At 48.3% G+C, this 27,881-nt stretch overlaps 1 protein-coding gene across 1 annotated transcript in view; it reads right to left on the reverse strand.

Moving 5' to 3' along the window:
• The window catches only part of Rps6ka2 (ribosomal protein S6 kinase A2), a 144,612-nt gene that overhangs the window by 116,183 nt on the left and 548 nt on the right, over window positions 1–27,881 (reverse strand). The window lies entirely within an intron of this gene.

The following is a 27,881-nucleotide window of genomic DNA, read 5'->3' on the forward strand; positions in this document are numbered from 1 at the left end:
ACAACAGGGGAGGGCGTCCCCTAAAGCAATATGGCAGCTGTCAGAAGCACACAGGAAGCACAGAGAGTCAGGCTCCAACTCTCTGAACCATCCAGTCTAGGCTACAGACACGAGAGGCAGGAAGGGCCCTCTCTAGGACCCTTGGAGGCAGCTTGGCCCTGCCCCAGAGTGGTTTACACCTCGGGCCTCCAGTACTGGGAGTACACATGTTCCTTTGGTGTAAGCCCTACACGTACAGTCATCCCTAGGAGTGAACCCAGCTTGTAGTAAAACACTGAAACCTGGCCACTCTGCCAACATCCATGGTGACCCACGTGACAATTTCAAGCAGGCCGATACTGTACAACTAGTTCCACAAAACACCACGGGATAAGGAACAGCTGCTAAACCCAAGCTGAACAGATGGACTGGCTCTCCCATATCTTCACAGACGAAAGCACCTGGGATAAGAGTTCAGCGCTAGACATGGGGCAGCCTTGTGATAGATATGAGCACAGCGCCTGGGGAAAGCCAATGGCTGGGTGCTAAGCTCCAGCTGGACAGGAGAAGGCATGGCAGCCACACTAAAGGTAACAGTACAGACTGTGCTTCTCAAACTGCCAAAAGAAAGGAGAGGCGGTGTTGTCACAGGAAGACATGATGAATCTTTGAGATGATGAGTGTGTCTACCACAACTTAAACAATACACGAAGCATCAAAACATCGCACGGAACACACCAAAAGTACACGATGCTTGTTTTTACCATTCTCTTAAAAAAATAAATTAAATTATGAAATGTAACAAGGTAGGGTGCAGCAGCTCTGTAGCTCACTCTCAGACATCTGGGAAGGTGGGCAGGAGGCGGGAGCAGCTTCATTTCCACACAGGAGGGGAAGGACTGTTCAAGGAGCTAGAGGAGCATGGCTCACAGAGATGGTAACAGCAACTGGAACTCTGTTAGGAACAAAAAGCACCACTGGGTGATGCTTCTGTGTCTACCGGAAATGGGATCTCCTGGAGAATAGGCCCGCCATGCTCTGGTATACTGACCTTCAGGGCTGACTTCCTGGGCCCTGCTCCTGGGTCTATCCTCTGGTAGAGCTGCTCACCCAGCTCCAGGAGCAAGTGTTTGTAACTTCACCTTATATAATGTAGGCCACGGGAGAACGTAGCCCTTCTCAGCAAACTACTCAGCAGGCCTTGGGGAGTGAGGGGAGGGCTGGACTTTAAACCCACAATCTAGGAGTCAACTTTCCCTTCCTTGACACCACGTTTCCTAGTGTAAAATGAGTTAAGGGTGAGCTTTAACGTGTGTCTATATCAGACTCTAAGTGACAAGGGGACAATGTGCAGTTGCACAGCAGAGAAACAGAGAGGTGGGGATGGGGTGTCCAGGAAAGAACTGCAGTGAGGCACTGCTCTTTCCAACACCCTTACCTGCCACGACCACTGCTCTTGTGTTCCATAAGGAAAATGGCCACTGATATTCAAGGGCTCTGACCATGTGGGGCACAGACCACATACAGCTACCTGCCCATCTACCCTTACACATAAGTATGCTTCCATATCTCTCTCTCTCTGCTGGCCGTTACACAGCACTGAGGGCGTTATGTGCACTGCAGGGAGAGAAAAGGCATCAAAAGTCTTACCCAGCATTGGAACTGTTTGCAACAAAACCAACCACTCAGGCAGGATGTGCTCATTGGTGCAGTGATGGGTGGGGATGGGGGGGGGATGGGGGGCATAGTTTATGGGGGAGCTAATCCTCCCTTGGGTGACCAGTCTTCTACACGATTATATTTTTATACCCATCAATCTATGCTGGTTTCAGTCTTTAGCTGAGAAGCTCCTTATGATAGTGATTTATGTAGAGGCTCATAAACTGTTCAAAGTTCTGACATAAGCTATGTGGGTTCTCAGCCACGGACAGTGCATCTTTATCACCCACACCCACCCAGCCCCACCAAGGCTCAGGAACGTCAAGGAAGGAGACACAAAGGATGGAAGGACAAGGAGAAGGGCTATGAAATGCTGTCCCCTGACATGATCTTACAGCAGCTGTGATACGTATGATACACATGAGACCAAACCAGTTAACAGTTCCAACATGGAGTGGGAGGGCTCCGGAGGCCCCACACCAGCTAAGGAGCTATTTCCAGTTGGTGGCTGCTGAAGGAGGGAGAGTTGCTTCTCCGAGAGTGGGCACTGCTGATGGGATGCCTGTGCCCTGGTGGGAGACCCCACACCCATGCTTATAATACAGGCAGTACGAACTGTTCCCCTACAGGAAGAAAGTAAAAAAGCCCTTCTAAGGACAAGGGAATCTGGGCAGCTCTCAAATCCAGTTGGCTAGCCCTTATAGCTATGTTTTCATGATGCCTACTCCATGGTGGCTTCCCCCTCTCTCCACCTTCTTCTCCTCCTCATGGTTCTCTTCTGACCACAAGACCGGAAATCCCAAGACCAGCCTATCTCAGTTCTGCCCAGGTATAGGCTGTGGGCATCTTTATTCACCAATCAGGTCACACAGCGTCACTTGGGCCCACCTGTGTTTCTCTTGTCCCTTGGGGTAACCAAGCCTTGGGGGCCAGTATTAAACATTACAATACATAGCAAAAGACCAAAGCTCAACAGGAACCTAGTGTCAGCAGGTAACTCCCCTGACACCCCTCTTCCTTACAGTACTACTCCCAAGCATGGGGGGAAGAGGTCCCCACCAAGAGAGTGTGGGCAGGTGGGCAGCCTGTACTCCCACTTGCAGAAGCAGCACAATGAGGCTGATGACAGATGGAACAGTTTGCAAAATTAAGCCTGGATTCTCTACAGTGTGGACAGACAGGGGATAGTAACGGAATAAAAAGCTTAGCTATATTTGGAGCTGACAAAATTCTTAGCTAGCTCTGCTGAGGAAGTTGGAACCGGGTGGCTTGAGCCGAAAGACGTCGCTTGACGAGTGCAGAGTCTGTTCACTGTGAACTAAACATCAGTGGTCTGTGTGGTTAAAGAGCTAAACAGTGTGGTCCTTAAGTGTCTCTGTTTATGTGACACACCTTCCTGTTGCCTCTGGGAGAGGAAACCAGGAGAATGGAGGTAGGAAAAGAAGCCACATCTCAGCTCTGCTACAGTCTGCACCAGTCCAGGAAGGACAAGCTCTTTCTTTGCATGGATTCCCAGCATCCCCCTTTCCTGTCCTCCTCCCTGACTGCTGACCACAGTTCATCCAGTTCCTATCACATCAGATTCCTATTCACTGTCAGGTGGCCAACCTAGGACATGAAGCCCCTAACCTCCCTGGCTCACCTGCGCACCGAGGTGAATGCAGATATTCATGCAGGGTTACAACTGTGGTCACAAGCTCATTGACCAAAGAAAAGCTCTTACTGTGTGATGCAGACTGGACTCAAACTCTCAAACCTCCAGCTTCCATGAACTGCTTAGCATTCACCTCAGGAGCTTGGGCTCACCCTGGGGAGCCACCTGGTACACATAGTACGTAATGGCCACTATCGATGAGGTCTCAAGAAGCATGACCATGGCACTGCTACTAAGAACTAAAAATATGCCAGATCTTTAGAAAGGTGAATCCTGGAAACCACAGAAGTGTTGAAATTGGTTGCGGACATCTTAGAGAAGATGTTCTCAACAGATAAGTCACAGGAGAAGTATTCTAGCTGCCTTTTCCTGATGACAAGATTTCCGGTTAGGTAGACGTAGGAAACATGGTGGGTGCCACATTTCTCTCAAATGAAGCAAGATGTGAGTAAAACTTTCTTATTCTATACCCTGAGTGAAATGAAGACCTGGCGTCTTTTACTTAATAGCTACCTCAGCCGAAGTAGAGTAGCTAATCAACCGACATCCACCAGGAAGGCCTGGCTGCTGATGTCTGGCCTGGCCCATCTTGCTTTCTTTGCAGTACCTGGGTGATAGAGGAAGCTTCATTAAGACTTGAGGGACCAATATTCTGTATGTTGCAAGATGCACATCCCTAAGACACTAACAATGTAAAGACAGGACTACAAGATAATGGCAAAGAACAGAAACACTCCGAGCCTTCTCTCTCGTCAGACCAGAACCCCATGCGGTCCACAAGGACAGAAATGGCAGGTGCAACGTGTGCACCTGAAACCTCTTATCAAAGTACATTCCTGTTAAAACCCACCTTGCGGGGTTGGGGATTTGACTCAGTGTTAGAGCGCTTGCCTAGCAAGCACAAGGCCCTGGGTTCGGTCCCCAGCTCCGAAAAAAAAGAAAAAAAAAACCCACCTTGCTTTCGCCTACCGGATACAGATCATATACTGCAATATTCCTCTTAAAAGAGAAAAGCTTACCTCAGAGAGATGATGAGACATAGTTATGAATGATGATAATAGATGAATGAAGGAAGAGTTCAAACCTGTTCTACCTCAGAGCTCACCTGGGATGCTGCTGAGTCAGTATGTCCTGAACATACCCAAGCTAAGTGACACGCAAAGAAAATGACAAAAATCAAGTACATTCATCTACCAAGTTATATACTATTAGATGCTCGGCATAATGAAATGCTCCACCCCCCCAAAAAAATCACTCATTTTCATGATAGTAACATCTATGACTTACACCCACGTAGGCATTCCATTGGTTACAAGGCACACCACCCAAGGTACAAGGTTGTGTCAGGAGTGCCAGCGTATTCAAGACCCCTGAGTTGATCCGAAGAACTGCAGTCCATCAGTCGGCATGGGCACGTCACACACAACATCTTTTCTAGTTGAAAGCAAGTTCATGTGCTTAGATTAAAGAGGTGTGTCAATGTCAAGCTGTCCACAAGCACGGGTGACTGTGCAGGACCACGAAGAGCAGAATAGTGAGTGAGACCAAGAAATGCTCAGTCCCACATGGGACTTCTCCATCACATCCCTCCCGTAAGGGCTCAGGGAGCTATGCAGAAAGACTGTAAGAGCCACAGGGGACAGATGACACCAAGGAGGGTGTGTCTTCCTGGCAGAAAAGGGTTGGCACACAGAGAGACCATGGCAGCATCTACAGGGCCTGCAAGAGTTCAAGCCAGATGGGGTCTCAGTACTGGGAGGGAAGTAGACACGATCTCCCAACCCTGACCAAGAAACTATTGACCAATTGACCATTCATAAAGGAAAATTTAGTTTTGCCTAATGGAGTCTCACCAGGTAAACAAATACTTATGGGTAGGACCTGTGCCCAACACAATAGATACCAACACAAAATGGACTCTGGCATTTGGGAGTCTTGCTCTGCTTTGTTTTATTTTGATTTGATTTATTTTGTTTGTAATGTATGTGAGCACACTGTCACTGTCTTCAGACACACCAGAAGAGGGCGTCAGATCCCATTACAGATGGTTGTGAGCCACCGTGTGGTTGCTGGGAATTGAACTCAGAACCTACAGAAGAGCAGTCAGTGCTCTTAACCACTGAGCCATCTCTCCAGCCCTTGTTTTTGTCTTATAATGCTTTGTGTGGGCCCTTTTCTTAAACCTTACTGGTCTTTAGCAAGGATATTATGGTTTCTGATTTTGTGTTTTTATGCATTGTGTTTAAGTACATATGCGTCCCTGCCTGCCTATCTGTTTCTCATGGTTTTTTTCTGTTGGTTTGTTTATTTTTAATGTTTTGGGTTTTTTTTTTTTCCTTGCCGGCCTGCCTTCTAAAGAAAGAGAAAGATAGAAGGCATGGAGTTGGATGGGTATGGAGGATCTGGGAGGAGATAAAGAAGGGGGATTCAGACGACACTCTATGAAAAAACTTCAACTAAAAAAAAAAAGAGCTATAATAACTTATAAAGAAAACAAGAGAAAGCAGGAGAAACCCGCTGTGTTTGATATCAAGACTTATCTCAAGCAGGTAATATCTAGAACAGAATGGTTAGGGTTCAAGTTCGAAAACGGAGCAGAGTAAAGGTCCGAAGTCCCTGTCTCCCTAAGGAACGGCTCAGCAGCCTCCCTGGGTGACAAGGCAGGCAGTGCAGAAAGGATGGGTAAGCAATCGGACCGCTGCTGAGAAAAGCAGGTCATCCTAGTCACAAACCAAAGGCCTGTGCCACAGTCTACAAACGAGCAAGCAGACAAGAGGAACAGGACGCTGGGGGAGGTCTCAGTTCACAAAGGGTTTGCCACGCTGCCGCAGGAGCCCGAGTTCATCCTCGAATCTGTAAAAACACTTTTAAAAGCCAGGTGTGAGAGCATGAGCTTTAATCCCAGCAGAGGGGGCAGAGAGAGATAGCAGGTCCTGCAGCTTACGGTCAGTCAGCCTGCCCTGCTTGGCCACTAAGATACCCTGACTAAAAAAGGGGGGATGGCTCCTGAGTAGCAGAACCCAAGGCTTTCCCTCTGGCCGCCACTCGAATCTACAAATATGTACACCTACATATGCGTGCATGCACACACAAGTGCACACATGCGCACACATATATGTGCACACAGGCACACACACACAAGTGAAACTTTTAACTTTGTAGAAAATGACAGATAACTTTTATGACTTCAGCATGAGGGCAGATTTCTTAGCTCAGAGACAGAATGAACACACCATAAAGAAAAAGATGATAAATTTAGCTGCATAAAATTTAAAGTTTCTGTATAAAAGGGTTAAAAATAGGCCACCAACTAGATGGCATTTGCATAATACATATAATTGATGTCCAAAACACAAGATGAACTCCTGTGAAGACAGAGACCAGGAAAATTACATAAATGGGCAATGTAAAGAGATGGTGGCCAAGGGCAGGTGACGCCAATGGGAGGTGACACGCAAGCAGGGGAGAAGGTAACTCCTGTGCAGATGGTAGGAGCGTCTACGGGACAACTGGCTGCAGGAGCATCTCCTGGACGACCCATGTGGAGTGAATGCACAATGTCTGCGGCGGTTGGAGATCTCGTGCCCCGTAGCCAGCCACTTCGTTCTCAGATGCACACTAAAGGAGCTTCCGTCCTTCACCCTGCTCTGTGTGTGGCAATGACTGGTGTGGCTGGGTACTCCAAGTAGCAGTGCTACTGAGAGCAACGGGACGGAATGGCAGGCGTCCACCCACAGGGAACGAGGGAGTAAGTGTCAGTACAGTCACAGTCAGAAAACAGAACACAACCCAGAAGCGAGCACACAGGAGGAGCGAGGCTGTACCCCCGATCAACACAAACGGGACAGAGAGGTACCTACAGTACCAGTTATGTAACAGAAGCAACGTGATTCCATTTATATCATATGCAAAGCAGAGAGTGAGCCTGCCTCCATGTTTGGGGAACATAAGACGCAACGTGGGGAGATAAACAGGCACGAAAGGCATCAAATCCAAGGCAGAGGCAAAACAAGATTGGGGAGAGATCACTGGGTATCCAGTCACACTGAAAAACTTCTGTTTCATAAGCATAGGCACTCATCACAGTACTTTTTTATTTGTACAGATACTTGACATATTTTATAGGGAAAATTCTGAAAAGAACTCTGAACAGGGTTGGGGATTTAGCTCAGTGGTAGAGCGCTTGCCTAGCAAGCGCAAGGCCCTGGGTTCGGTCCCCAGTTCCAAAAAAAAAAAGGAAAAAAAAAAAAAAAAAAAACCGTAAGAACTCTGGTCCCTGGCTTTTGCTTGCTGAGGAAAGAAGGTGAGCTTACTCAGGCTGACAGATGCCAACATTTGGGGCCTCCACATACCTACACAGACAGTGGGAAACTTCTGAATTGACAGCATAGGTAACACTGGGGGCAGCAAGAATTGAGCATTCTGGATCCAAAGGTTCTCTCTCTTTTTTTATTTTTACTTTATGTATAGAAGTACACTGTCGCTGTCTTCAGAGGAACCAGAAGAGGGCGCCAGATCCCATTACAGATGGTTGTGAGCCACCATGTGGTTGCTGGGAATTGAACTCAGGACCTCTAGAAGAACAGTCAGTGCTCTTAACCACTGAGCCATCCATCTCTCCAGGGGTGTCATGTGACCACCCCTCCTGCCTATAAGAGAAGGCAGCTCCGCTGAGATTAGCCTGTGTTCCTGCCGTGCACAAGCTGTGGCATTTCCACACATGAAGGTGTTCCTTAACTCAGGACCACAGAAGCCTGAGTGGATGGAGTGGGCAGAGCAGAGGGCGGGGTACCTCCCACCAGACCCAGGAGATCGATCAGTGGAGATGGTGGATCTGGGTACCCTGTCTGGCTCCAGTAGGGTGGGTGTGAAGAGACCCCTGACCAGGCTCTTTGTGAGGTGAGGGTGACTGGTTATAACGAGCTACAGCAGTGAAGAGCTAGGTTGCTATGGGGGGAGGGGCTGACCTACTGTATAACACCGCAGGAGTGGGGGCACCCTGAAAAATAGCCATTTCAAGCCAATCAGAGGTCCGAGCAGCAAAACAAGACTCCTCTGAGGGGCCTAAGGAGAGTGGAGGAAACTCAGGTGGGCCAGATTCATTACACCTAAGTCATCCCTGCAGGAGGACTCAAAGCCACCCCAACGCCACCCACTCAGGTAACATGGTCAAGGGTAAGACTATGGCCAAGAGCTTAGCCAGCTCTCCCCGTCTCTCTGCTCCTCCAAACATCACTAAGGAAAAGAGGGGGCCAAGAGCAAGGCCAGCTGGGATCCTCTCCTCAGCCGTTCCTCACAGTCATGCTTTATCTGCGAGCAGAGTCCAGGAAAAGGCTGACATCACGGGCTTGAGATCAAACATAACAGAGAGCTGAGTCTATCCAGGCCTGGGGTGTAGACAGTCTCCAGCAGAGGGGATTTCCAACTGCTGCAGGCAGAGAATGAATGGCAGCTCCTCCCTGCCAGGGGCTCTGCCCACCCAGGTTCCCCCTCCCCCACGCCACCTTCACAGGCCCCAGCTGGGCTGCATTCCCTTCCAGGAGCTTCCTGCTGCTGCATTTCAGGCCTTGCCCCTCCACCTCATCCGAAACCAGCCCCCAACCAGCCCCAGTCAAGTTCTGTAAGGGTTGGTTTTAGAAGCCTAGCCATCCATGGTGCTGGTCACCATAGCAAACACACCCTTCCCACAGAGCACAGCCGCTGAGTCCACGTCCCGCGTGAGGCACGAGAAGCCCCACGTGAGGCACCCACAATTACTTCGGAACTATTATCTATTCTCCGTAACATAGGTGAGCTCTGTAAAAGGAAGCCCTCGGGATAACACTGAATTTGACATCCCCAAAACTCTCGGGGCCAAAGAGTAGACACTGAAAAAAGCAAAAGCTACACCAAAATTGACATTAAAGCCAGGTGGCAGAGGAAGACTGGCGCCCAGCCCTTCCTCACCTGACAATGCATGGAGCGTGCTCAAAAAAAAAAAAAAAAAAAGCCCGAGACACACAAATGTGGGGGAGGGGGCAGATGTCTAGAGGCCTCTCAGTTGGCGCTTTGGGGCCTTTCCCTCAGCTCTAACCACTCTTTTTCAGGGTACTTTCTCTCTTACTGCACAATGTCTCTGTTTCCATCTTCAGCCACGCGCCCCAGTCTAATGATTTATTATGGGACAGGAGAACCAGGAGGCTTCTCTGCGCTCAGACCCAGGCCTATAACATTCCGACTAGAAAGGTAAATATGCTCGTTATTAAGTTTTAAAATGCCATGCTTTCTCTTCGGGTCTTGACATCAGATGAAAATGTGGACATGGAGGCAGAGATTCTGACGGGAAGAGGCCATGAGTGAGGCATGCTATGGAGGAAATTCGAGCCACCACCCGTTCCCCTCTTGTATCCCTGGAAAGGTTCCAAGGGTTGCATCAGTAGAACCAGCAGTAAATCCCACTGGAGAGGCAAACGAGGCTTGCAGACCTGAGATGACACCACGCCCTCCACTCCACCTGGCAGGTGGATATGAACTTGACAGAAGGCATCCCCCCCCGCCCCCATCAAAGATGGGGACCTCCACCTCTGCTGGCCAGTACCTTGGTGACTGCCCACGAGCAGGCTGCAGGGTGACCATCCATAAAGGGAAACAAGAAGCGCAGGACTATAGAACAGTCTAGACTTCCGCCGTCCTCACTGTGTCTTCTTTGACACTCAGACCTGGGCACTGGCTAGTGTTCAGTTTTCCCTTGCAGGGGGCTTAGCTATAAGGAAATCACTAACTTTCCCACGTCACAGGAGGAAAGGCAAAGACAGAAAGAAGTCACCACATCAAGTTTATTCCACACAAACGGCTTCTGAATGCGTATCCTACTGTTAGCTCCAAGGGCTGCCCAGGGACTTCAGTGTGACTGCTAATGAGGGAGAATGGGAGAATTCACACAGACTTAAGTCAGAGAATGAGTCTGTAGGTGACGCCCTCATGACATGAACGGGAAGACAACTGACATGCTGTGAGAGAAGCAATGGGAAATAGCGCCTGGTGAGCATATGTCTCTAGGACACGTAAGTCACTCTTAAAATTCAGTGATGAGAGACAGATCATTGCTGTTTGAATGGGAACTGTGTCCCATCAGCCTGCATGTTTGGTCCCCAGTTGGTGCTCTTTGGGGAAGTCATAAGACATTTTGCACAGCGGGCCCGCTGGCAGACTCAACTTTGAAGGAGAGAAAACTGATCTAAATAGCTGTTTCTCCAAGAAAGGCATATGAATGCCCAAGAAAGGACCTCAATGTCATAGGTCATTCGGGAAATGCAAATCTAAACCACAGGGAGACGCCACACCATAGCCGCCAGCATGTTCACAGCCACCAGCGTGGAAATAGTAGAAAGAACAGTTACAAACTTGGTGAGAACTGCATGTCCCCGAATCACAGTGATTTTAAAAACAAGCAGAGAGGCTTTAAAGGGTGGAGGGATCTTGGACAACACAGAAGCTCCACACCTGGGTATTCTCCCAAGGGAGTGAAAAGGTATACCCTCAAACGAGTCACACAGAAATGTTCTTGGCAGCATTCTGCCATAGCCAAACAGTGGAAACATTTCAAACATCTATCGACTTCTTGACAAATAAATAAATTCATGGTGTGGCCATATGATGCAGGGCAAAGAAATGCCCGAGTGGATGGGACTTAGAAACATTAAGCCACACAGTGAAAGAAGCCAGTCACAGAGCATCACTAATTTTAGGATTCCATTTGTCTGGAGTGTCTAGACAGGCCACTCTCTAGGGACAGATGTCCTCCAGCAGGTACAAGGCTCTGGACAGATGTCCTCCAGCAGGTGCAGGGCTCTGGACAGATGCCCTCCAGCAGGTGTAGGGCTCTGGACAGATGTCTTCCAGCAGGTGCAGGGCTCTGGACAGATGTCTTCCAGCAGGTACAAGGCTCTGGACAGATGCCCTCCAGCAGGTGTAGGGCTCTGGACATATGTCCTCCAGCAGGTACAAGGCTCCAGACAGATGCCCTCCAGCAGGTGCAGGCTCCAGAGGGCCAGTGAACTTTCATCTAAACAGCCGTGTTTATTCCCAAGACAAGCATCCAGGGAGCTAAAGACTTTCCAATAGAATTTTCATAAACGACAACAAAAAGGAACAAACAACTTAAAGCTGGAGATTTGACTCACAAAGTAACCATAGGGATATGTATTCACGGGTTCCCATGCACCCCACCATCAGTCACATCACTAAAAGAAGATCAGGACCTTTTCCTCTCCCCGCCCCAGGATGGATGGAAATAACCAGAAGACCCTAATGGGAAGGATCTTGTTGCCCCCTCCCTCAGTAAATGACTACTAAAACTCTAGAGTCCTGTCTTTTAAAGGGATTCTCTGGAACCCACGGTTTCCTGGGGAGGCCCAGAAATGTCAGCAGGCATCCCTGCTGGGATTTAAAGGCATGTGGCACCGCCACTTGACAGCACCATTTCTTTTTTGAGACAGGGTTCCTCACTGGCCTGGAGCTCACTGATTGGGCTGCACTGGCTGCCCACGGAGCCCCGGAGACCTGTGTTTCCGCTTTCTCAGCAGCAACTGCAAACGTGCACCAGCCTACCTACATCCGTACGTGCATGCTGAGGACCACATTCAGGCCCTACGGCTCTCAGAGGAGGCTCTCTATTGGATGAGCAACTGTCCCACCAGGGAATCAGAAAGTACCCTTCTATTCTTGCTCCAAGATAAAGTGGTTAATTTTGAGTCCCTTGTTCTCATTTGCGTACTTTTGAAACCTCCTGCTCTTTCCTTCCCTTGTTCCCAGTTTTCCCTCTGCTACAATCTCTTCACTATATTTTTTGGGCATTTTTTTTTTAAACGATTGTCTTTTCACTACAAGGTACCCTGTGAGAAAGAGCAATGCTTGTTAGTAAAGCAGTGTCTTTCGTCTGTGAGCAGGAGGACACGCACGGTGTGCCAGGCCATCTAACAAACACATAAATAGAAGCCAGGAAGTGTTCTTTTCAGCTCTTCTGGGAGGTAACTGAAAATGGATCTCCAGTTCCTGTCATGAATAAAAAGATAATCCGACCACACGATGGTGTGGGGTGAGGAGTAAGAAGCGTGAATCTAAATGCTCTGAGGCAGTTAGCTGCCCAGGACCCACTAGCACAGCACAGGTAGACACCCTGAGAGAGCACACGAGGCACAACACACCCCAAAGTCTCTACAGCTGGTAATACCGCGCGCTATGCCACACACTAGAGTGTGTTTCTTCCCAGGGTTGTGGCCATCTCCCCAGGTGAGAAGAGATTGCTTCTGTCCAAAATTCACCAGGAGTCCTCCTTGTAAGTCTTGGTTTCCTTTTATACAACACTCTATCAGTAATTTATCAGAACGAGATCACCGTCAAAGAGCAGTGCTCAGCTTCTGCCGAGGGCAAGAGGAAGTAAAGCACAGGCTGAAGGATGGTAAAGTGTGGGAACCTGAGACTGAGGCCAGGAGCCCAAGCAAAAAGCCAGATGTGGTTTGAAATTCCAGTACTGAGGAGTCAAGAAACGGGGAGTGGGGGGAAGGGAGTCCTTAGGGCTAACTTAATCAGTGAGGGACCATCTCAACAAGCAGTGTTACTGAGGAACACACGAGATTGACTGCTGGCCTCGGTGAAGGTGTGCACCTACACTCCCCAGTCCAAAGCACACATGCACACACACGTGCACAGACACACACACACATGCACACACACGTGCACAGACACACACACACACACCCACACACACACACACACACACACAGAGGAGGAAAGCCATGAATACTTCTGTGCTTCTATAAAATTGATTCTATCAGTGGCATCTGATATTCACTCCCTCGCTGCACTCTGCAAGGGACACAGAGGAAATAGAATAGATTTTGCAGGTGGACTGGGGGCGGGTGGGCATGGAGACAGGAGGGATCAGTTGGGGAGGGAGGGATGGAGGCAAGAGGGTGCAGAGAGAACAGAAATGGAGGGGCACGGATGGGGTGATATGGACAAGGTGCAGCGGAAACTTCCTGGAACCCATAAGGGTACCCTGGGGAGGACTCCTAGAAATGAAGGATAGAGAGCCTGACCAGCCACCTTCTGTAACTAGGCAAGGTTTCCCAGTGGGACGGGGGACATCAACCCAGCCACTAAACCTCCGACCCATGACCTGCCCAGCCCGTAAGGTGCGCTGGTGCAATGGTGGCTCAGGGCTTGAGGGAGCGGCCAACCAAAGGCTGATCTAACTTGAAGCCCAAGCCACAAGAGGGAGCCCATGCCCGACACTGCCTGAATGACCAGGAACAGGAAGCTGGATGTCTCAGAGACCCAGGGTAGAACCAAACACAACTGACTTTAAAAAAAAAAAAAATGAAATTGATTCCTAACAAAATTCTGCTATACTCATCGATTGGTGCCTAGTCCAATTGTCATCAGAGGCGAGGCTTCCTCCAGCAGTGATAGGGAAGATACAGAGACCCACAACCAAACATTAGGTGAGCTCAGGGAATTCCACCGGAAGACAGGGAGGGAAGATTGTAGGAGACAGGGAGGGAGGATTGTAGGAGACAGGGAGGGAGGATTATAGGAGACAGGGGGGTCAGGAAACCATGAAAACACAGCACACGGAATCAACCGGCAGAGCTCATAGGCGCTCCCAGAGACCGAAATGGCAGGGCCTACATGGGTCTGAGCTAGGTCCTTTGAATATAAGTGTTTGTTTAGCTTGGGGGTTTTGTGGGACTCTTAACAGTAGGAATGGGGTGGGGGGTATCTTAGACTTTTTTGCCGGCTCTTGGGACCCTTTTCCTCCTCCTGGATTGCCTTGTCCAGCCTTGACATAAGGGTTTGTGTTAGTTTTGTTGCATCTTGTTAACAACGGTTTTCCGTTGATATCCCTGGAAGGCCTGCTCTTCTCTGAAGGGAAACAGGAGGCTAGTTGATCTAGGGGGAGTAAGGGGAAATGGATGTTGGGAGGATTGGGAGGAGGGGAGGATGGGGAGCAGTCAGGATGTATTATACGAGTAAAGAATAAATAAAAAGATAAAAGAAAAATAAATAAAACACATACCTAGCCTTTAAAAAAATAATTAGAAATACTGTTTCTGTAATTCAATCATTTCCACCCTGCCTCCATGAATCCGTCTTTAAACCCTTGCCTAGAGGTGCTGGATTTTAGCTGGGAGGTCAACACAAGAAAGAAGAGTAGACAAAGCAGGAACAATGGTACCTTTGAAGCCACTAAGCATACTGTGAAGGGTCAATGCCGGTCAGCATGACCGGACTTAAAATCACCATGGAAGCACTCTACTGGTGTGTGTAGGAGGATGCTTCCAGAGTGTAAGTCAGAAGACCGGCCCTGAGCGGGTGGCATCACCCCTGGCAGAGGATCTGCACTGGATGAGAGGAGAGAGCCCACTCCTCCAGCTCCTACGGCTCTGCTCCTGTGTGAGCGGCTGTCCAGGCTCCTGCTACCACACCTTCCCCATCATGATGCTGTATCAGGTCAAACTGGGAGTCACAAGACCCTCCCCCTCCTGAAGCTGATTTATCAGGCTTGTTGTCAGGGTGACAGAAAAGTACCTAACACGCATACAGAGAAAAACAAACAAATTGGGGCTTTCTCAAGGAATGAAAGAAATTTATTCTTAATTTCCTACTTCGTCATCTTCATTAAACGGGTAAGTTGGAAAAGACATTTCGACTATTGTTTGAAACATAAATTTAAAAAAACTATTATTGCATTTCCCAAACATATTCCTATTGGAATGCCTCTGGACACGTAACTATGTAGCAGAATTCCGTAAGCATGCTCAAAATTGTTAATTATACTATGCTAAACACTTATCCCAATAAACTAATCATTCAAAATCATTCCGGCCAAGCCCTCCACAGAACAACAATGGGCTGGAAAGTCCTGCCCAGTCTCCAGAACACTCTGTCACATCCACGCTGCCCCACGCTGCCCCGCTCCGCTGCCAGCTTCTTCCTCACACAAACACGAATAAAGCAGAGAAAACGGGCAATGTCAGACCTCTCTTATACAAAGAAGAAATCGTGAGAAGTGTGTGGTTTAGACCCATAGTACCTGGACAGGACGGAAGCTACAGCTCTGGATAGAGGTCCTACCATAAATACATCGTCGAACTGGGCAGCTCACCCCCATGTAAACACACGCATCACTGTAGATAAAGACAACACCAAGACAAATACAGCAGAGCCAACTCCCGACTCCATGACAGTTTGTCAGAAGCCCTGACCTTTGTTAGGGAGCTTCTTCATATGAGAGGCAGACATACTAGTACTTACTTTCTTAGGGTTCCTATGAGGTATTATTGAGAAAAGACACGCGTGCTAGAACAGCTTTATTTCCACAGAGAAAACCTAAGTCAAAATGGCTTAAGTCAGGAAAGGAGATGCTTGGATCATATAACCAACGCTCTCCAAAGTAAGTTGAACTTCAGGCTCTGGCTGTGAGCTCATGTCTCTCGATGACGCTGCTCCTCAGTCTGATGGCCTCAGGCTGAGGCTGGGCACTCTACAGGTCACAGGTGACTACAGAAGTACAAGGCTAGCCTCCAGGTTTCCTCATCTCTCCTCAGTCTCTAGGTCCATCCTGTCCTAACCGCCATGGCGTTATCGTGTATAGATAGTGTCTTTACATGTATACATTACATATACACATGTACACATACACATGCATTACTATACACATTTATGTGTACATATGTGCATGCCTATATATATGAACATACATGTACAAACAAACATTCACTTATATTTAGAGAGATTTAATCACTTTATTTGAATTCACATTTCTTACTCATCTTTGCTGAGAAAGAGAACTCACATTAACTAATTTTCAAATAACTCTGTCTCCTTCCCCTTAAAGACTACAAAATGCTTGGAAGATCCATGGACCAGAAACACAGTATCCATTCTAGCCTGGCTTTGTCCCTTCAGTTTTTCCTGACACGGGCTCTCTTGGAGCACGTCCTCTCTGGCGAGATGCGGTAATGGAAGTATGGACGAGCAGGATGTGTGTGAAGGGCAGCGATGGACAGCCCCGTACTGTCGAGTGCTGAGGTGACAGAGACCTTGAAGAAGCAACATCCAAGGGATATGTATGTCTTGAAGACTGAAAAAGCAAAACCAGATTTTGCAAACTGCCATACTAGAATCTATTGTCGGAGACAGAGGAGCTCAATAAGGCCAGTCTGTAGGTCAGTGGTTATCTGCCACGGCTGCTCTCCCATAGGCTCTGTGTGAATGTGTCACGACTCCTAAGACTTCACCACAGATGTACAGACATAGGTGAGCTCCAGCCAGGGCTCTCTGGAGTTCCTTGCATCCTAAACGTCCAGCATCTGGAGGCTGGGTGTTCCGGCCTTCTCCACCTGCCTCTCCTCCACCATGCATAAGAGATGCTGAGGGAACTGGACGCCTGTTTCTCTCATAATGCTCTCTCAGGCCGGTTTTCTTCTTTTGCCTCTGACTTTTCACTCTTCCCTGCCCATAAGCAAGACCTCAACTCGGCGGCCTGAGGGCACCAGAGCAGAAGTAAGGAGGGAACCCGCGGGACTGAGGAAAACAGATCTGTCTGGCTGACTACATACGCCCTTGTGCTGTCTTCCCACCTCAGAATTGGGTTGGCAAGGGCATTATCTGGATTCCTCATTCATTCATCCGCATGTCCAGTTACCCACAAGGCCTAGCAAACACAACTCCTGGAGCTAGCTACTAAGGCCCTCCGCTGCCCCTTCTTCCTGCCTAAGAATCCATTTATTTGTTCTTGGTATGGGGGGTGGGGGGAGGGAGAAGGGGAAGAGGAGGAGAGAGAGGGAGCTGGTGCTGGCTGAACAGAGAGGCTTGTACTGCTTGTCAAGTGCTCCACCATGGAGCGCCCCACCTCTTGGTTCTCAGAGGATCTTTTAGAGCTGAGGTTCCCACTGCTCCCATGTTGATATTTCATGGCCTTTAGGGTCAAAATTGCTCAAGGACCTGCAGCTCCATGCACCCAGGCACGCCCGTTTTCAGGTGAGACAGATCACTCTGGGACTCCCTCTCAGGAACCCACAGAAGGTTCCCTTACGTGGCACACCCAGCTTGTCCTCCTGCCCTGCTTGGCTTGTTGCCCTCATTTCTCCCTAGAACCTTCTGAGGTGGTGACATTTCCTATGTGCACTCGCTTGTTTTCTCTAACAGTGAAGCATAAAGGCTATGGTGGCAGAGTCCTTGCTCATTTGTTCACCCTGGAGGAGACCTCAGTGAGACCTCTGCACACATAGGGCCACATGGATAGGAAATCAGATCCAGTGTTGTTTACAGACTGCAGCCCCAGGTATGGGAAAGCCCTGAAATAGCCAAGCAGGCTGAGTCTTCAACTTCTACTCATTAGGTCAACCCTGTCCAGACCGCACGCATTCACCTACGACGCTCTGCTTGAGTCGGGCCCACCTCCATCTTGCAATGCAGTAGATGTAAAATCAGACTGACAGGTTCATTTGTTACCCTTCGCCTGGGTAATAAATCAATACAGCATGCCGTGCACTCTATGCAGAGCTGGAGGCCAGGGTCTCCTGACTGCTCTGCAGCTGCTGGCAGGGCTTCTCTTCTGAAGACTGGGAACATCCTCATGGCAACACCGTTCCTCCACCACGATAGCCCCAGGTTCTCCCCCAAGTGGAGTCTCCTCTGTCTCCTTCTAGGTAACACTCTTCTAAGTAACACTGGGTGTTACACAGAGGGTCTGGGATCCAACCTAATTACACCTGTAAAATCACGTCTGCCTGACACAGTAACATTATCAGTTCCAGGAACTAGGCTGTGGCTATCTTTGGGAGCCAACCAATAACTACTTCTGTACTCTCCAGGAATACACACTATCTGCTAAAGCCAGAACACTCTGAGCTCAAGACATTGGCAAGGCCCCTAAAGGCCCCAGGGAACAGAGGGGATAAAGAGGGGTGAGTAGGGGTTGGGGATTTAGCTCAGTGGTAGAGCGCTTGCCTAGCAAACGCAATGCCCTGGGTTCGGTCCCCAGCTCCAAAAAAAAAAAAGAGGGGTGAGTAGCTGCACAGCTGGAGTACACTTTGCATCCTGACCCCAACTTGTTCCTACCTCACTTCCTGCCGTGGACATCTGAGCAGGAAATGCTGGCATTGTTCATTGTTGTGTTATTTCAGAACTTCAGTCCAACACTGCGTGGCAGTGGGTCCACCTAACAAACAGGCATTCCCCAGGGCCTGGACCTTGCTACCCGTCTATGTACACCATGGAGAGCACAGCATCTCCCCTCACGAGCCTGCATTTCAGGCTGCTATTGGCTTGATGTATAAATACGCGAACCGGAGATTGCAAGAGGAGAAAGGGGCCGGGAGGAAGGGAATATGTGGCACACAGGGCAGACGGATAAGTATTGTGAGACTTCCGACGACACCAGACATGCTGCTTCGGCTACTTAACTGAGAAAAGAACTGGATGAAAGTCACGCTGGACAGAAATACTGACCTATGAAGTTCTTAAGCCACGCCCTTCCTGTCCAGATGTGTGGTGGGGGCAGGGGGCGGGTTACAAGATGCTCCTCTGCCTGGACAAGGGAGAGAACACAGGGTTTGAAGGGGGTGGGAGGAGGCTCCAGAAGGAGACAGCACATGCCTCCAGCTCCTTTCTCAGCTGTGTCCCCTCAGGGATAATCACTAAGACCCACCAAAGTGCCCTGGTGAAGCCGTGGACTCCGGAGAGCCATGGTCACCATCTGCAGTGGAGATGGCACTGAAATCTCCTACTCTGCAGGCTTCCAACCTCAAACAGCAGCCTGATGGCTTTTGGATGCTTTCTGAAGGGCAAATGGAGGGCGTCCACTGCATCAGGAAGACCCAGTGTGAACACACACAGCACACACTACACCCTTCCTTCGTGCAGTCCTCCCCGTTTTACCTAATGATGAATCTTAAATGATGAGGGTTTAAAATGACAGGCCACAGAAGGGTGATGGATGCCAAGCCAGATATGCATCCTGTACCTCATATGTGCACCGTAACCACTGCTGTGGTGTGTGAGTTTAGAATCAGAGGCTATAAGGAAGTGACAAGGTTTGACTATAGCCTACTAAGCTGCCTCGCTGGCCCTTACCAGCTACCCACCAAGCCTGCTACACAGACGGCTTCATTGTCTCCCGATAGAACCCTCTAAGGGAAAGGAGTGCTATTTTTACAGTGGAAGGGATTGGAGCTCAGCTGCTATTGCTGGTGACCTTGATGAAGTCACAAAGTATCAAATATTTCAACAAGGATCCCAAAGGTGAAGTCTACACTCAAGTGGAGTGATCAGTCCCCAAAGCCAACAGGCATCCTTACCACTTGTGTCACAGCACAGAAAGCTATCACGAAAGGTTGACACAGATGTGGGGAGAATCACTGGGCATTACTACCAGGTCCCACCCAACTACACAGCCCTAACATTCTTTCCAAACTAGGACTGTGCCAACCAAATCGCTTTCTGTCCAGCTAGTGGTGCCTCCCTGGCAGCTGCAGGGAGTTCCAGCACAGGCCAGATGCTGGAGATGCCAAGCTGAACAAACCACCCCCGCACTGGAGTCCCCGTGGGAAAGACATTAGTGACAGTCTCAGAGGAGAGATGAATGGCTTAGACAGAGGGTAACATTCCCTCCAGGCTGGGACGGGGACAGGAGTAATGGAGAAAAATGAAAGCCATGGGTAGTGACAGATTGTGTTTGCTCACTGTAGACTGCAACCTCTTCTCCTCTCTCCCACATACACAAGGACCATGGCAGATTTTCTTCTGACATACAGCCCTTGCCCAGGCTTCATCAGGACCACAGTACCATAGTGTCAAAGGACAGAGCAAGACCTAGCATGTCAACCCCAATGGGACACTTCTCTCTGGTGGTAAGTTCTGCCATCCTTCCATTGAGTCACACATCAAAACTCCTGTGTTCTGCATCGCTACATTTTACAAATGCAACTCACACCCAACCTGTGCTACTTCTGAGATGTTGAAGACTGTTAGGAACCAACCATGGCTGCCTTCAGTCCAGTAGCCCATCTGTCCCATGTTCCACAATGACGACTGAACAGAATTCAAAAGCCAAAGGTATTCTAAAAATAAACATTTTCTTTTTCTGGTTTTGCCTGTTTTCCTTTCCTTTCCACTAGCTTCAAAGTCAACCACGCCATGGAGAATCATTTACCTGCTACAAAGGTCTCAGCACACCTCGCGAGCCCGTTGTGAGTTACAGTACCAGCCCTTCTGGGTTTCCTGCTCTGACAAGGAGCTTCTGGCTACCAGTGCCCTCATGAGCATGAACGAGGGTCTGGCGGCTCCTGAGAGCATTCACAGCCCACCCGTGGGCTCCTCTGTCCCTCCTGAACACTACACTCCATTACTCCATTCCACCTCCCTCACATGGGCCCCTCCAGGCAGCTTCTCAACCCACTCAGGCAGTTACCTAATAGGCAGTGTCCTTTGTGTGTGTGTGTGTGTGTGTGTGTGTGTGTGTGTATAAAGACACTGACACTCCACAAGACGCCTAGATGTAAACATCAACAGGTAGGCTGTCCTCCAACTTTCATTTCTGAAAGGCCCTCTATCCTGTTCCCAAACACTCAGGCTAGCCCCCACCACAGCCAAATAGAAGTCATTTCTCTTTCTATTATGATCTCAGCTACCCACTTACTAAGTGAAACACAAAGGCACAGCCCATCCATGCGCGGGAGGGGGTGTCCCGCCCATCCCACGAAGCCCCACTTCGCAGTAGAGAGCACTTGCCTACCACAGCAGATTCCAGCTCTGCACAGGCGGGTGTCTATCTGAAGCCCAGAGGATGACTGCCCGGGAGGCACACAGACCTTCTGTGGGCTTCAGCCTCCTTGACGTAGTTCTTTCCCAGTCCCAACCAGTGATGACCTGCTTATTCCCCACTGCTGGATGTCCTAATCTCCTGAAATTTCATCTTTTCTCCCCAAGAAGCTGGTGCATTTCTACCAAGGCTTCACCCCTTGCCACCATCCCTCAGCTTGAACACACACACAGAGAGAGAGAGAGAGAGAGAGAGAGAGAGAGAGAGAGAGAGAGAGAGAGAGAGAGAGAGAGAGAGAGAGAGGTTGCAAATGACAGATACAAAACTCCTTTTTTTTTTTGAGACAGAACCTCATGCATCCCAGACAGGACTTTAGCTCTATATAGCCGAGGATGAGCCTGAACTTCTGACCCTCCTACCTCTACCTTCTGCGATCACAGTACTGGAATTACAGGCACGAGCCACACTTAGTTTTATGAGGTACAGCGGGTCAGGCCTGGGGCCTCTGGATGCTCTCCACCAAGTGAGCTTCATCGCCAACCCTAAGCCTTCATCCTAAGGACACTTACCACTGTCACCTAGGAAAGCCAGCTTTCTGGTGACAATACTAACCTGAGACAAATGTGTGCTCAGAGTGGGAAGGCAGGGAGAACTGTATAACGCCAGCACTTGACAGAGGGTCCGTCTAGTATCTGGGTATAGCCCCATGGAATATCCAGTACAGATCTTCCTTAGCTGGCCTCTGAAGGCCTGAGGTACCACCTCTAGAAAGCAAGCAGTCTTCTAAAGAGGCAGGTAATCCGAAGGATTAAGTAAGTTATCCAGCTGAAGGCAAGAAAACAGGAAGTATGAGGTAGTCAGGCAGCTAGCCAGTGAGATCTAGGCATGCTCACAGCAGGCGTTCACAGGGACACAGCTGGCCCCAGGGGTGCAGAACTTCCTCTATGGCTGGAAGTGCCCTGCTGACAGGGCCTGAAGACCTCTGCAAGCTGTACCTGGGAATCAAGCAGGTCTCCATGACCAGTGGTGTGGTTGCTACGTCTTTTAGCAGACCTCAAGGAACTAGGCAAATAGCCAGCTAAGCAAAGACACACATCCCAGATTGGCCGGCACACTGATTCTCGCCTGTTCCTGCATTTACCCAGAGAGCCCTGGTGGGAGGCTCCTCCTGTGATTGACAGCCACACTCCCTTGGCTTCATCCTCACTGACTTACCAGTCAGCACAAACAGTTCTGAGCATCAGATATGGACACCGCACACATCTGCATCTCACCTAGGAGCTAAAAAGCCTACGTCTTAGCAAGTTCCTCATGGTCAACTCGACAGTTTAATAAGTGAAAATGTATCATCAAACAGGATGCCAAGAAGCAGTGAAACACGCCCTATCACTAAGTAAGCCGCAGATCATTCCGGAGAATTCTTCAAGTCTCACCTTAGCTTTGCTTTGCTTATTCAAGAGCATGGAATCTTGGCAGGGGAGAAAATAGATTTCTTTATACCGACAATATATTATAAATATATAATACAAAGAATATTTATTTTGATATTTATAATATTTATGTATATAAATGTTTTATATATGTGTTTATTAAGTAGATATATTATTTATATAATAGTATGTATTTATTTATATTTTTTTCTAACTAAACTCCTAGATGCCAACTCACCTCCCATGAACAAACTCATCTTCTGCTCCCCCCCCCCCGAGTCAGAGGGGCACTCTCTCCACTGGCAGCATTCAAAATCTGGGACTGAGGCAACCCCATTGGTCACCTCCGGCTTCCTCCCTGCAGCCACAGCTATGGAAGCTGCCTCAGAAGGTTTCTTCCTCTCCTACTGAGTGTACACCCACCATATCTGAGGAAGTAACATCCATCCATCACATCTGATAAAGAGAGAGGCCCCTGAGTAATTAAATGGACGTCAGGGGACAGATGTCCCAACTCTTATTTAATGTTCCATTATTTCAGTCTTCTACCTCAGACTGCATGGAAAAGGAGCAGAGACTTGAACGGAATGAGCATCAATCACTCTGTGTGGCCTCCCCGAGGTGACCCCCGTGGCCTCCTATGACCATGGTCACGGAGACAGCCAAAGGAGAACTGGCAAAAAATCTCAAGAGTTCGGTTAGATGTATTTTTGAGTAAGCAAAAGATACTTTGATAAATTTCTTTGATGTAAAGAAAGAATGTGGGGGTGGGGAGGGGGGAGGCTACAAAGTTAGGGTATATCCCAGATGCAGTGAACACAGGAAAGGGACTAACCATAGTGCTTAGAAAATACGGCAAAGGATAAATAGGCAAATGACCTTTGCTAATGTGACCATTCTTATGTGTGGACTGCCCACCGGCCTGCCTGCCTGCCTGTCTGTCTGTCTGTCTGCCTTCCTCCTGGTTGTCAAAGCCCAATTCAAGTAGTAACAGCATGTCTTGGGTATTTACTGTGAGTACTAGAAAAATTACTTTAATCAGAAATTATTTTCCTTGGACATTACCTGAACTAGAAGAACTTACGTACTTAGCTACTGATCACCAAGAACAAGAACGTTTCTACCACAGCTGGAGGCATGCCTGACACTTGCCCCAGCTCCTTTCTTACCATTTACATGACTGGGACGCCATGTTTTTCCTTAAAAAAAGAGTTGAACAATTAAGATACGGTCCTATGAGAACACAACCTTCGATTACCTATGCGGTGACAAACAAACAAACCAGCAACTGATCTAAGCAAATCAGCTAAATCCGCTGATTTAAGAAGCTCACATGACGGGGTTGGGGATTTAGCTCAGTGGTAGAGCGCTTGCCTAGCAACCGCAAGGCCCTGGGTTCGGTCCCCAGCTCCGAAAAAAAAAAAAAAAAAAAGAAGCTCACATGACTTACACCCCAAGAGCAGGCTTCTGTTGATTGCCTGGCCACTGTCTCTAGATACTAAGTTCCTCTGAGGCAAAGATATAGTTTTATATCCTAATTGCTTAGTTGTACATGTTCCACATGCTAGGATTTTTTTTTCCTCGAAACTAAACGTTGGGGCAAATAAATAAACAGAATCCCGCCAGTCAACAGTTTATCACCACCAAAAAATCCCATTTTTTTTTTCCTCCTTATTTCTCACAGACTATCTTTTGGTAGAAATCTCAGTTTCGGATGAAATGGCTGAAATAACAGATCAGAGGTGTCCCTGGCCTGGGTAACACCCCAGAAGGCCCCTCCATAAGCAAGCTGACTGCCTATCCATACCTTTAGTCAACAGATGAGATCCTGCGTTTAGCAGATGACATCATTTTACATTAATTAGAAACCTTTGCCGCCACCAGGGAGACTATAAACCAGGAGTACACATGCCTACAATCACACCTTTGGGGTCTCCGCTGGGGTTTCAGATGCCTTCCTGCTCAGCTCTGAGTTGGAAATGGACACTGGACCATCTCTGGGCTCTAATTGCCACCCCAGCTCAGGGCAGAGCAACCTCCGTGGGTAATGGATCCATGGATAAGTGCAGCTGACTCATGGCAGGCACCGGTGATAAGAGGAGCACAGGAGATGGAAACTCCATCTGAGCAAACATGGCCATCCTATCCTGTGGGCAGTTGACCTTCCCCATGTCAGGCCGGAAGGGCACGGGAGCTTTTGGTTACCAGGCAAAGCCTGTATCTCGGGGACAGCACTAGCCATGCAGACACTGGTAATACGAAAGCCATTGATACGCTTTTTCAGAATCCACAGCTAACAGTGACTGAGCAGCTTGATCACCCAGACTCCAGTTTGTCTTTCCATACCGTCACTCACTCACCCCAATATTATCTATCATGTCTGTCTTGTGGCTGAGAAAGAAGAGGTTTACAGAGGTTAATAGCTGCTCTAGTCAAAGGGGGAGTGTGAATTTAATTGAGATGTCAGATTCACTTAGAATTGTCCAGCTTCCAGAAAAGGTTTTCCAGAGAGAGAGGAAAAAAAAAAAAATCAGGCTATGAAGCACATTCCAAAATATTTCATAGAGTAATTACCTTTCTACAATGGCAAAGCTTCCTGTATGCCTGAATACATCAATGGCTACCGAGCCAGAAATGGCTAAAATTGATAACAGCAGTCTCCTTCTCCTACATGAGAGATATTCTTTAGACCAACACAGGAGATGGGGCCCCCTTAGACTCCGCTTCCTCATCTGTAGCTGGACCCTGAAATGAGGTAATGGTAACAACTCACTCCTGTGACCTCAGGGCATGACACAAAGGCTGCATGAGGCTCCCAGAGTCTCTGAAACACATCTGCCAGAGTGGAACACCTAGCCAAATCACTTAGATCCATACAAGACAAAAATAGTTAAATGAGATTTATTTTAAGTTGAAATTCACATGTTTCCACACGTGATTAGGTAACTTGGTCTCCACAGCCCAAGGTTTATCAAACGTTGTATTCTAAAAGTAAAATAAATTTTGAACCCAATGTTAAATCAAACTTAACTTGCTGTTGATTTCCTGTTTATACCATTAGGCTTCAGGTTGCAAAAGCAAACGTGTTTAGTTTTTCTGTGTATCCTAAGAACAATTTTCAAAGAACAATGAAGAACTTCAGTATAGTGAGTTGCCTTTTATATTTGTCCCAACAAAAGAAACACACAACAGTGTTCGATACTTTATGAACCTTCTCTCAACCTCAACGTACTGACAGACCTTCCAGCTGAGTTTTACACTCTTCGGATGGACTCTTCTTTGGCCCATAAGCAGCTGTCTGTCTACCAAGGAATGGGAAGGAACCTGAAAAATGTGAAACTGTCTGACACAGCACGAGCATACAGCCAGCTACATGTGGTCCTGCGTAAGTGAGGTGCCCAGAGGCCAGAACCTCTTTGGCATTATTTACAATCTGCCTTGTCCAAAAGCAGCCTGAACGCACACAGGCTCTTAACAAATGCCTACCGAAAGATGGGTAAGCTTCTAACAGACCCAGCATTTCTCACGGTCGGTCTTTCCCCTGGCTAAATAGAATAAGAACAGCAGAGCATGCTACGTGGGTTTTCACAGACATCAAATGGTAGAAAACTGAGGGGGGCATTTGTAAAGCCCACATCCATGCATCTGAACGCCCACCTTAACTAGCTTGTGCCTCAGCACCTAGCACAGCATCACACGGATGCACAGGGGACGTTCAAGTTACCGATAGAATGCACTGCTTTCTGAGCCTTTCAAAAGTGTGTGTGTGTGTGTGTGTGTGTGTGTGTGTGTGTGTGTATGTGTGTGTACAACTGCAATACACTGCCATATATGAAAGTCAGAGGACAGCTGTGGGATTCAGTTTTCTCCTTTGACCATGTGAGTCCCTGGGGATTGAACCCGGGTCGTCTGGCTTGGTAGCCAAGCATCTTCATTTGCTGAGTCGTCTCTCTGCCCCTTCTCATCAGTTTGACCTTCTGCATATCCACAGGTTTGTATAGGGGTCTTAGGAATGTTATTCACACATACACAAACACACATACATACATACACAGGCCTTAGGAATGTTATTCACATACACAGGTCTTAGGAATGTTACACACACACACACACACACACACACACACACACACACACAAACACACACACAATTACTTTTACTGACCCCCAACATCCACACACCTTGTCCACCACTGTATTTGAGGCCTTCCCATAGCTCAGTTCAGTTCTCCTTGCTGAATCAGCACACAGACTTCCCAGGTCCTTCCAGCTTCTCTATAAATGGCAGGAAGAGTTTGCTCACAGCAAAGGAGGGACAAGAGCAACAACTCAGAGACAAGGAACAGCATAATGAACTTGGCATTGAGAGCAAACAGAAGATTAAACCAAATGATGAGAAGGTAATACTTCTGTAATTTCTATTCTTGTTAGCTAGATTTTTGCAGAATCCCAGAAAAAAAATGAACTTTTGCTAAATTTCTTATCATTAAGTTTAAATACTCCTCCGGATTACCAGACCAAAAATTGTGTTTATCCAAAATCAGTGTTTTGCTCCCTGAGAACCTCTCTACTCTCTGGATTCTGAGCTGGAATTTACAATAGAAACTTTTTAACAAGCAGTTCCATGGACTTAAAAGGTTTCTTGATCATCCCGGAGCCCTTTGCCTCTGTATAACAATCTAAGGCTGAGACAAAGAATTTCAACATGAAATATGTAACATTGTTGCTAACCACACGTGGGAACAAACACACTCATGCACACTCGCGCGCGCGCACACACACACAATACCATATGGGCCTGCACTGAAACAGGGGCATCAATGTTCCATGAAATCTCTAGGTCAGTTGTCAACTTTCTCTCACACACTTCACTTAAGCGGGTCACAGCTTTGCCATCTATGGACTCAACAGAGGTGATCTGAGCACTGGGATGAGTATAGAGTTTAGTTGTTAGTTAGAAATGAAAGCCACCGTTAAAATCACAGACGACTGAACATGGGAAGATGTGGGACCTGCAAAGGTCAAGATTTTCCGGCATTCCTCGGGTTTCAGAACCAATCTATTTCAAAGCCCGGGCTGCGAGGGAATTGCGTCAGGCCCTCCACCACCTAGGAGCACCAGAGTCCATAGAGCCCTCCTGACTTGCTTTGGTCAACTCTACACTGATCTCAAATACCCTGATCCATACAGTACCGAACCCATGGCAGAATGGGCAGGCAGGCACCAGAGGCTACGGAACTTGGGACTCATGTGCTCCCAGAGCACCCCCACACCACGCGGCAACCCAGCTTCACTGACCGCACCCCTCCTCTAAAGCCTCTCTCTAGGGAGTGATCCCCGAATCCTGTGC

Source organism: Rattus rattus, chromosome 2, assembly GCF_011064425.1.
Source record: "Rattus rattus isolate New Zealand chromosome 2, Rrattus_CSIRO_v1, whole genome shotgun sequence".
Classification (NCBI taxonomy): Eukaryota; Metazoa; Chordata; class Mammalia; order Rodentia; family Muridae; genus Rattus; species Rattus rattus.